This window comes from Staurois parvus, unplaced genomic scaffold, assembly GCF_062004578.1.
Source record: "Staurois parvus isolate SC_StPar_1 unplaced genomic scaffold, SC_StPar_1.0 ptg000187l, whole genome shotgun sequence".
Lineage (NCBI taxonomy): Eukaryota > Metazoa > Chordata > Amphibia > Anura > Ranidae > Staurois > Staurois parvus.
Genome location: NW_028317983.1, coordinates 8,713,898 through 8,726,134, shown reverse-complemented (window position 1 = coordinate 8,726,134; position 12,237 = coordinate 8,713,898). Strand labels below are relative to the sequence as shown.

Sequence of the window (12,237 nt, the reverse complement as noted above, 5' to 3'; positions counted from 1 at the left end):
CTTTGAATGACAATTGTGCGGTCATGCAACACTGTACCCATATTAATTTTTTACCATTTTTTTGAGACAGATAAAGCTTTATTTTGTTGGTATTTATTCATCGCTGGGATTTTAATTTTTTTTGCTATGTAAATGAAAATGTCCACAAATTTTGAAAAAAGTGTTTTTCTTATAAAATTTTGCAAATAAATAAATTTCATCATAAATCTTGGCCAAAATTTATTCCGTTATCTTTTTCTTAAAAAAAAAAATTAAGCCAAATTAGTTTATAACCAAAAATTATAATTTTTAAACATTTCTTTTACATTTTAATTTTTTTATATTATTATTTTTTTTTTTTTTTTTGTCACCATAGCATACTGTCACCCTAGCAGTACAGTGTCACCATGGTGACACTGTACTACTTTTGGGGGGTGATGAAGATTTTTTTTTTTTACACTGATTGCTTTTACATCCTATATGGGTGTAAAAGCAATCATTTCTCCTTCTCTCTGGCTGCATTCTTGCAACCATTGAGAGCTACTGAGTGAGCTGTGATTGGTCACAGCTGGTCACATGGTACAAGGCTGTTGTGAATAGCTCTGTACCATGTGACCTCTGTGGTCATTCACAGATTTCACACGTAGTAAGCAATGATGTCACAAGTGACATCTTGCTTACTACTTTGCATGTGATCACTGATTGGCCAATCAGTGATCACATGATCGGGACCTCGTACAGAGGTCCCGTACAACGATCGGTGTTCTGCTGCATCCGGAGGACTCAGTGGGCACCGGATCGTGGTGCTGTGCGCTCCCGGGGAGCGCACACAAGCAGGGTGCGGGGAGGCCATTTATAAACTACCACCCGACCCTGCACTGCCACCGTCTGGCCATTTATATACAACAGCCGGTCGGGAAGTGTTTAAAGTGAAAAAAAAAAGTCGGTAATTGCTTTTAAAAACCGGCAATGATATTTATCAGCAGCAAGTGAGGGAGCCTGTGTGTGTACACTGCATCCTCACTGTATACACTGCTTACCCCCTCTCCTGCCCCCTCCCCCATGTGCAGTACACACAGCCCCCCCAACCCCTCCGGCTGTAATAATCGGCACCTGTATCGGCTCACTTTTTTCTGTAAGCCTTTTTTCAGCCGATTATGTTTGAAATTTCAGTGCATCCCTACACACAGTGGGCTGGATTTACTAAAGGCAAATAGACTGAGCACTCTGCAAGTGCAATTGTTTCAGAGCTTAGTAAATGAGCAGAAGCTCTGCTGACTTCCATCATCCAATCATGTGCAAGCAAAATTGCTTTATTTATTTATTTTCCTTGCACATGATTGGGTATTCTTGGCAAGGTAGAGCTTTACCTCATTTACTAAGCTCTAGAGCAACTGCAAAGTGCACAGTCTATTTGCCTTTAGTAAATCAACCCCAGTGTGTGTACACTTGACAAGCCGTCTGTCAGCTTTCTGATGAAGGTGATTGGATGGCCGTACAAGGTGACCCCCGAAACTGTGTCTGCTCCACCCCCTTGTGTTCTGTCAGCTTCATTGGAAGGCAGGTGAGACATCAGGGGTGTAAAAGGCCTCTGATATTCCATCCAGCGTTTCCCATCCATAGGATGCACTTGTACGCCCTTCATTGGGAAGGGTGATATCTCTGTCATCTCTGCAGCTGCAGAGCCAACAATTCCCTTCTATGCAAAAGTAATCCTAGCAGCTGGATTACTTTTAGAGGTGGCAGAAGGGTGTCCCCTCCCCCCTCCCGACGCCTCCTCCACCTTTACCACAAAACAATTGTGATTTTTCCATGAGAGAAATGTCAGAATTGGCCGGGGTGGCAAGTGGTTAAAGTGGAACTTCACTCTCTCAATCAACATGGACTATTTTTAATCTGACTATTTTTGCCTGAGCTAAGGGCAGATGCATTTCAGGAAGTAAATGCTGCGTGAATCATCTGCCCTTACTCAAGAGGGTCACAGCAAGAAATGCGGGGGGGGGGGGGTTCAAAATGAATTCTCAGCAAAATAAGTCATGGAGACATGGATGGATGGGGGAGTTTGCTTTGAATATTAACAATGGGTTAAATAGCATTCTTGATTTGTGGTGCTTAGATGCAGCGCAGTTCCACATTACAGAGAAGCTGTCACACAGAGTTTGTCACATGGGGTAGATTTCATTTGTGTGCCCGAAACCTAAAGCGATTCTAAACATTGATTTTTTTTCTTTAAATAACAAACATTTCTATACTTACCTACTGTGTGCAGTGGTTTTACACAGAGCAGCCTGGGTCCTCGTCTTCCCGGGTCCCCCGCAGGCTCTCCTGGCCCTTCGTTTCTGTTGGGTGGCCCCACAGCAAGCATTTTGCTATGGGGGCACCCGCTGCTCCTTGTGTCCATTCACATATGGAGCCGCCGCTTGGCCCTGAGCTCTCTCTCTCCTGATTGGCTGACTAGCTGTGATTGACAGCAACGGGAGCCGATGGCTCTCATTTGCTGTCTCAGCCAATGAGGAGGCAGAGACCTGGGACAGGTGAGGTTGTCATTCACATTGCTGGATCAGGTAAATATTGGGGGGCTGGGGGCATTGCTGCACTCAGTAGGTTTTTTACCTTCATGCATACAATGTACAAAGGTACAAAACCTTGAGCCTGTACAACCACTTTAACTTTAGTTATTGTGCCCCTGATAAACCATTGCACAAATAACACGTGACATACAAAATTGGAACTGCCATCATTTTATTCTGCAGGGTGTCTGCTCTCAGAAAATGTGTGAAGTTTGGGGGTTTTAACTAATCTTCAGGCCTAAAATGATGTTTTAAATGTGTGTAGAAACAAGCAGAAATGTCTCTGGCAGCGGAAAGGTTAAAGGGCCAGCTCCCACGGCTGGTAAGGGTTAATGATGGGGCAAAGGGCCTACATGGAGTACGCGGATCTTGCGTTTGTTTCTGTGTCGGCTTAGAGGGCGGACCGTGGTGAAGAAGTCAGCATTACCTTTGTATGTTGGTAGTTTTCATCAGAACTGGGGATTCCTTTTAAGTCAATGAGACACAATAACCTGGCAGATGATCTGACTTCCCATTAAGCCGGCATGTCGCCGATCCCAAATAAATGGACAACCTTGACTTGCCCTCATGTGGAGGCGCCTCTGTGAAGGATTTGGAAAACATTTCAGGCTTTTTTCTGCCTGGCCAAGTGCATGACACGCCGAGAACGAGACGGTCCGTTTGTGTCTCCCCGTTACCAACAACTGTCCTCAGATGCAGCGAACATACTAATCAGAGAACGCCGTAGGTCTTATGTCTGAAGCCCCGAAATACCGATCCATTCGTGCTCTCTAGCAATCAATTGGGAGAAATTCTCTGCGGTTCTCTAGGCTGGTGATGGGAGCTGCTCGGCGGCAGCTATCTGGGATCACAGCTATTACCTGGGACACAGTAAAAACTCCCATAGACTGTAATGACATCTGGCAGATGAGGTCTGGGAATGCATACAACTCGGGGATTACCTGGACCATTTCTTTTTAATATGAAGACGCAGGAAAGTCATATCGCTGAAATTCAGAGATCGCAGGAGGGAGGGGTCAGAGGGACGTGGAATTAGTTAGAAACAGTCTATTATTGGATTTGGAGAAATACGCTATTTATTGTAGACTGGATCCTTTTCACTTTCATGATAATTAAAGGAAAGTTGTACGGAGTTTCTCTAAAATTGCAAGTCACCTGATTGTTCTACTGATCTGTTGCCTTCAGTACTCTGAACTTTTATGCAGATCAGGGATTCTAATTTTAAAGTGGAACTAAACTGTATCTGAGCACCATAAACTGAGAGTGCGATTTCATCCATTTTTATCCATCTACCCATCCATCTATGTCTCCGTGCTTTATTTTGTTGAGAAATCACTTTGAAAAACACCTTTTTAGATTTCCAGCTGTGGCCATCTTGAATAAGTGCAGAAGATTCATGTAGCTTCTACTTCCTGGAATCCATCTGCCGTTAGCTCAGGCATGCAGACAGGAGGATGTGCTTGGGTGAGAAAGTCCCCACTCCTCGCCTCCAGATGAAAGGAAAAAAATGCCCATGAAGACTCCTGGGATCTATGACATCATAATGGCCCAGAAACCGGAAGCAACTCAAGAAATGTGAACAAAAAAGTTTAACACAAGTAAATAGAATATACCTTCCTATCTATCTAGCAGTAAAAGGATTAAAAATAGGAAATGTTGATTAAGAGAGAGAGGTTAACTTCACTTTAAATTCGGGCTAAAGTTTTATTTGCAAAAATGCAGTCTGCATCTCTTGTATGATGTCCACAGTCTCTGACCATCTCTTGTATCATGTCCACAGTCTCTGACCATTTCTTGTATCATATCCACAGTCTCTGACCATCTCTTGTATCCTGTCCACAGTCTCTGACCATTTCTTGTATCATGTCCACAGTCTCTGATCATCTCTTGTATGATGTCCACAGTCTCTGACCATCTCTTGTATCATGTCCACAGTCTCTGACCATTTCTTGTATCATGTCCACAGTCTCTGACCATCTCTTGTATCCTGTCCACAGTCTCTGACCATTTCTTGTATCATGTCCACAGTCTCTGATCATCTCTTGTATCATGTCCACAGTCTCTGACCATCTCTTGTATCCTGTCCACAGTCTCTGACCATTTCTTGTATCATGTCCACAGTCTCTGATCATCTCTTGTATCATGTCCACAGTCTCTGATCATCTCTTGTATCATGTCCACAGTCTCTGACCATCTCTTGTATGATGTCCACAGTCTCTGATCATCTCTTGTATGATGTCCACAGTCTCTGATCATCTCTTGTATGATGTCCACAGTCTCTAACCATCTCTTGTATCATGTCCACAGTCTCTGACCATCTCTTGTATCATGTCCGCAGTCACTGACCATCTCTTGTATCATGTCCACAGTCTCTGACCATCTCTTGTGTCATGTCCGCAGTCTCTAGTCATCTCTTGTATCATGTCCACATTCTCTGACCGTCTCTTGTATCTTGTCTGCAGTCTCTGACCATCTTTTTTATCATGTCTGCAGTCTCTGACCATCTCACAGCCACCCCCTGACAACAAAACAAGAGGTCTTTAAATAATCTTTGTCATTTTACCAGCTTGACCTCCATGGTCCTGTCACATATTAATAAATGGCGGCCTTGCCTATTCCTGAGACAGGACCTTGGAGCTTACAGCTAAAATCCATAGCCCACTTTTACTTAAAGCAGAACTCTGGCCAAAATCTTCATTACATGTCCTTGCTGATTTCCTACCTTCACTGAATATGTCTTCCATCTTCTGGTTCATTCAGTAGTTGCTGTGAAATAATCTTTTCATTTTCAAGTCAAACCGTTAATGTTCCTTGGTTTCCTGTTTGTAAGAGCGGTGGCTGCTATGCCACTGGTCTTGGCACATCCCTTCTGTAGTTCTTTCTCCAGGAAGCAGTGATGTAATTCAGCCCCACTTGCAGTGGTGGGCAGACCGAGACTCTCAGACACATTTAACATGTGCAGGCCTAGTGTACCCGCCCACATTCATTACAATTCCCTGTGGTTGATGGGAACTGTAGTTTCCTTTTACTGCAGAGAGAGGAGAGGATATGATGTAATCCCGGCTGTTACTCCTCCTCCTTGGTACAGAAGATACTGTTATCTTTTGAATTACAGAGATGAGGTCATGAAATTTCAATTAGACTTTTCTCCTAAATGGTAAAGATTTTGAACATTTTATTATCTGTTTAGTGTTTTGTGTAGGGTGGTGTACTAATGGGTGATTTTTATGCCTATCCCGGAGTTCTTCTTTAAGTGTGGCCTTTTTAAAATGTCAAGGACTGCACTTGAGGCTCTTCGTATTAAGCAAGTTGACCACCACCGGAATAAATGGGTCCGCATGGAGTAACTACTTCAAGTGTTTGTTCACCTTCTCATTCTGTTCATTTTTTCTGGAAAGGTGAACCAACCCTTTAAGGAGCCTGTAGCAGCAATCAGTCTGGTAGGATTGCACATTGCTCCATCCATGTGTGCTATGATCCATTGCTTTGGAATACCGATAGCTATTGGTGGAGCTCACCACCAAGCAAACCATCGTAAACGAGATGGTGAATGCATCTGGCCATACACCAGGATGTTCGTTTGAAAATGTTCTTTTTGGGTGTTGATTTGAATTTCCAAAGAGTAGTGGGTTCAAATCAATGTTTGTTTTCAAATGTAGTGATGAGAAAATTCGAAGGAGCAGGATGGAAGGTTGCTTTAAATAAATTACCTTCTAACAGAGAATGCGGATTTTGTTCAGGAAATTACATTTCGTTCCAAAACTGAGTGTTAAAAGGAAGAGAAATTTTGAAGTCGGATGTTCGCACGGTCAACACATGTACAAAGGATTTGCAGATGAACGTTTGAAAATCTACTAGTGTATAGCCAGCTTTACTGCTCTCCAGCCAACCAGGTTGGATGGGTTGACTGCCTTCTTCCTCATCTCAAACAATGGTTCTTCCCACCACGCTGGCTATCATGTCGCTGCAGGATGCCTGGACCACCATTTCCAAATATATATATAAAAAAATGCCTTCAGTTATGACTGCGATCTCTTCTACAGGAGGAGGGATGCCCGCCCCCCTCCCCCGCCACCAATTCCTTTCCTGGGCTCTCTCATTCCATTGGGGATCCTGGGACCGCTCCAACTGGCAGCACCGACTTCAATACACACAGAGAAAGGAGCTGATGTAGTTCCTCCCTCTCTGTGGGATCACAAAGTGGAAGCGACAAGGATTTTGTCAATTTTGGTTCTGTGTTTACTGGGCAGTTGCCGACCAGCTACTGAGCAGATCCATATGTGTCTGATCAGCTGCATTGGAGGCCAGAGGAGAGATTTTATAGAGCCAGATGTCTCCATAAAGAGGACCTGTCATAGCCCATGCTGTCACAAGGGATGTTGTACATCCCTTGTGACAGCAATAAAGTTGATTTATAAAAAAAAAAGTTAAAAAGTTAAAAAAAAGTTTAAAATAAAATAAATTATTAAACAAATGTTTTAAAGTGCCCCCCCCCCCCCCCCGTGTTAATGTGCAAATACATACACATACCTAAGTCCAGCATACATATGTAAATGGTGATCACACCACAGATGTGAGGTATCAACACGAACATCAGAACAAGAACAATAATTCCAGCACCAGACCTCCTGCATCACTCTAAACTAGTAACCTGTAGAGGCTTTTAAAGTGTCACCTGTGGAGATTTTTAGGTACCGTAGTTTGTAGATGTTCCACGAGTGTACTGCACAGTCTATTCCAAATCAAAACAAAAAGAAAAATGTTTCAAATTTGTTATTACTTTCCAAAAAGTGAAGAAAAAGGAATATTTGGCTGTTCAAAAAAAAAAACATGACTTGTTGAAGTATTTGGATATGTTCAATCTGATCCATGATCCCTGGTATGCGATAAATAGGCCCAACACCGTAGTATGAGACATATCCCCATATCATGATGCTTGCACCACCATGCTTCACTGTCTTCACAGTGTACTGTGGCTTGAATTCAGTGTTTGGGGGTCGTCTGACAAACTGTCTGCAGCAGATCCAAAAAGAACAATCTTGCTTTCATCAGTCCACAAAATGTTGCGCCATTTCTCTTTTGCCAGTCAATATGTTCTTTGGTAAATTGTAACCTCTTCACCAGTCATTTTTCCAACAATGGGACTTGCGGGGGCTTCTTGCAAAAATCTTGGCTTCACGTAGGCATCTTCTAATTGTAACAGTCCTCACAGGGAACTTTACACCTTCTTTCATCTTCCTGGAGCTGATCATTGGCTGTGTCTTTGCCATTTTGGCTATTATTCGATCCATTCAAATGGCAGTTTTCTGTTTACTTTCACGTTTTGGTTTCCATTTTACAGCATTTGAGATCATTTTAGCTGAGCAGCCTATCAGTTTCTGCACTTATTTATATATTTTCTCCTCTCCAATGAGCTTTTTAATCAAAGTACGCTGTTTTTCTACACTTTGTCTGGAATGACCCGTTACTCAGATTTTTAGAGATATATTATATATAGAGGTATATCCCTTTCAGCAACACTGGCTATATCCATATGAACGTCCAACCTCCAGGAGACACAATATACCGGGCAGAAAACAAACCTTCCTCACAAATTCAGTATTCAGTGTCTCTCCAAAGAAAAGCCAAAGGGATCTGCAATAATGTTCTGCCATAAAAAATGTTCTTTATTAAAACCCGACCGGTACTTACATAATAGGAAGAAAGAAGAGCGCACAATCATACAAAACGCACTCATATCTACATCTCATTGGTTTCTTTGTATTCCCACAGATGGGGTGCCCAGTTTTTATTTCTGGGGCCTGTTTGTTGCCACCTTAGGCAGACTGTCATGGTTATTATATGTGATTTATTTTGTTATTATATACAGTACATGTTGTTCCTTAAAGCAGTTAGGGTGGATACTGTCATCTCTAGGTGCATGGAGTACACTCACAGTCCTAGAAAGCTGTACTCTAAATACATATATGAGAAATGTTTTTCCTGTCAGAAGATTTTTATTTCTGTTCATCCATTGCTGGGATTTACACAGCTCTGCCAGACAGCACAGCCAAGCAGACAAGACTACTTACAGTTAGGAAATACATTGGTGTCCTCTGTTCACCCCCAACCGTCTGAATGGATGGTGAAACAACAGCAGCAGACTGATTAGGTCATCTCTTTGCTCTCTTCTCCTATCAGTATGTTCTATGTTGGTACATGTGCATGCAGCACCCCTGATTGGCTCTCGGTTCTGCCCCTTCTTCTTCCAGTGCTGCTGCATAGTAAGAGGCTGATACCAAATCAATTTCAGGCACTTCCACTAGTGGCATTAAAACACACATTTCAAGATTTATTAAGCCCTTCCTGTCGGATGTATGTATATATGTGGCAGCACAGAGATTGGCCGTATTCTGTGCCTCTTTGTATACACATACCTGTTTTGTGTTGGCAGCATGCCCCCAGCACTCTGACAGTACCGTCACTGACAATTGGAAGCTGGTAGGATGGGCTTCCAATTATCTAATCATCCAATCACAGTGATCACATGGTCCGGAAGCTGAACAAGCAGGTAACGATGCTTCGGTGTTACTATCTCTTAAAAGGCTGGGAAGAAGGGGTTATTGAATACAGAGTTGCATTGGTTTGTGTCTGTTATATCTGTCTGGAGATTAGTCCAAAGATGTACAGTTTTTATTCAACTGTGTGTGGCAAAATATCCTAAAAATCCAGAGCTATGAACAGGGGATTATAAGAAGATCCTGGGATTTCCCGCTGTAAACGCATGTGTTCTGTATTGCAGACATCTAGAACTGCATTCACCTGATGCCAAGCATACTGCGGTGCTGCAAGCAAAAGATCCTGTGGAGGCCCAGACCTGGTTCAACGCAATTCACGGGGCGGTGACGGAACTTCTTCCCAAGGTGATGGCCGAAGTCCAAACTCAGCTGAGAAAAAACGGAATCTCTGGAAGTCATGAAATTCGGCACATGGGCTGGCTAGCAGAAAAGGTCAGTTTGTTGTGTCTTTGGCTTTATATTGTTTATCTCACGAGCTAAATGACCACAAAAATGTCTCATCTGAAGTCCCTTTAACCCTTTTCCGCCTACTCCGGTGTCCTTGTACAAAGTTCTGAGTGCCTGGGGGGCGGGAAGATTTTCGATCATGTGACTACTGTGTTTGGCTGTCATAGTGGTCACATGATCAGGAGTCGTTCCACTGGCTATGGATTATTAGTGAGGGCCGAGAGCTGTCTTTGACAGCCCAGTGTCTGTGCTGGGAGCTTGCAGTGAGCTTGTTCTCAGCACAGAAACATTGGCTGCCCAACAACGCACATGTGTGGGTGTTAAAGCCTGCCCTTGCGGCTGCAAATATGTGTAATTTGGGTGACAACAGGTTAAAGTGGAACTTAACCCCCCCAGGTTTAATTTTACTGTAAACCCCCTCCTACCTTGTGTGCTGGGGTGAACTTAAATAACATACCCAGCCATCAACTGCAGCATTGCCCTGCAGTAATCTGCTGAAAGCGGAACCCACAGGGCCTTGTGCCGCCATCATTGGAGCCAGCTTTCTCTTCCAAGTCCTAGCAAGCAGCTCCCGATGACACGCCACTGAGCATAGACAATATTCGTAGTCCTCCTGGGCTTAGGTGAACCTGTGGCTAAAGCTGCTAGTACCTAACCATATACCAGAAATGGTCATTCCAAAGTGTAAAGTGAGGTGCTGCTCTAATAACTAAACTATATGTAAATCCCAATGTGAATAAGTGGTGAACAGTAAATAAATGAGTGAACAATACTATAATACCCAGTGACTATATTAACAGCATAAGTGACATCAACCCCAAACTAAACATCTACACCGCCTCTCCTAAATGGGTGAAATCAACATAAAAAAATCTATAAATACAATAATTAAATACACATACATATAATGAATGCCGTGGTACTGGATATGCGCCTATTACACAACACCAGTAAATACATATCATGTGGTGACATAAACGCATGTATGCATTACATTCCCAAAACCAACTGATGTGAAAGAAATGGCAGTGATCCCACTAAGGCAGCGGTTCTCAACCTGGGGGTCACGACCCCTTTGGGGGTCGAACGACCATTTCACAGGGGTCGCCTAAGACCATCGGAAAACACATATTTCCGATGGTCTTAGGAACCGAGACACCGCTCCTCCGTCTCAGGCGATGTGTGGGCGGGATGATACGCTGCTCCTGTCACCTGGCCACACCTCCGGGATCGCTCAGCAGCTCCGCCTCCTCGCCGCTGATTGGCCACCGGAACTGTAGCTCAGGAGAGGCACACAGGCGGCCAATCACCGGCGAGGAGGTGGAGCTTGGAGAGGAGGAGCCGAGCGGCAGCGCGCGTACATCAAAGAAGATTGAGGGAGCTGCCGGAGCGAGTGAAGAGGAGAGCGGCCAGAGAAGGAAGACAGCTGACAGGTAAGTGAGAGAGCGAGCCCAGGCTGGAGCAGGGGTCAGCAAAGTAAGTATCATTGGTGTCAGTGGGAGGAATAGTGCCCCATCATTTGTGTCACTAATACCAACGATGGGGCACTATTCCTCCCCCCACTGACACCAACGATGGGGCACTATTCCTCCCCCCACTGACACCAACGATGTGGCACTATTCCTCCCCCCACTGACACCAACGATGGGGCACTATTCCTCCCCCCACTGACACCAACGATGGGGCACTATTCCTCACCCCACTGACACCAACGATGGGGCACTATTCCTCCCCCCACTGACACCAACGATGGGGCACTATTCCTCCCCCCACTGCCACCAACGATGGGGCACTATTCCTCCCCCCACTGACACCAACGATGGGGCACTATTCCTCCCCCCACTGACACCAACGATGGGGCACTATTCCTCCCCCCACTGACACCAACGATGGGGCACTATTCTCCCCTCCACCACACTGACATCAATGATGGGGCACTATTCCTCCCACTGACACCAATGATGGGGCACTATTCCTCCCCCCACTGACACCAACGATGGGACACTATTCCCCCCCCCCCCTGACCCCAATGATGGGGCACTATTCTCCCCTCCACCACACTGACATCAATGATGGGGCACTATTCCTCCCACTGACACCAATGATGGGGCACTATTCCTCCCACTGACACCAATGATGGGGCACTATTCCTCCCACTGACACCAATGATGTGGCACTATTCCTCCCACTGACACCAGTGATGGGGCACTACTCCCACTGACACCAGTGATGGGGCACAACTCCCCCCACTGACACCAGTGATGGGGCACTATTCCTCCCACTGACACCAATGATGGGGCACTACTCCCCCCACTGACACCAATGATGGGGCACTACTCCCCCCACTGACACCAATGATGGGGCACTATTCCTCCCACTGACACCAATGATGTGGCACTATTCCTCCCACTGACACCAGTGATGGAGCACTACTCCTCCCACTGACACCAGTGATGGGGCACTACTCCCCCCACTGACACCAGTGATGGAGCACTATTCCTCCCACTGACACCAACGATGGGGCACTATTCCTCCCACTGACACCAATGATGGGGCACTACTCCCCCCACTGACACCAATGATGGGGCACTATTCCTCCCACTGACACCAATGATGGGGCACTATTCCTCCCACTGACACCAATGATGGGGCACTATTCCTCCCACTGACACCAATGATGGGGC

General features: G+C 44.9%; 1 long non-coding RNA gene across 3 annotated transcripts in view; it reads left to right on the top strand.

The window, feature by feature from the left end:
- The first annotated feature begins 9,404 nt into the window (after positions 1-9,404).
- Positions 9,405-12,237, top strand: part of LOC149462064 (uncharacterized) — a 443,072-nt gene continuing 440,239 nt past the window's right edge. For all 3 annotated transcript variants that reach the window (XR_016312738.1, XR_016312736.1, XR_016312737.1), the window contains exon 1: positions 9,405-9,538. This is a non-coding gene — a long non-coding RNA (uncharacterized LOC149462064). The remainder of the gene's footprint in view (positions 9,539-12,237) is intronic.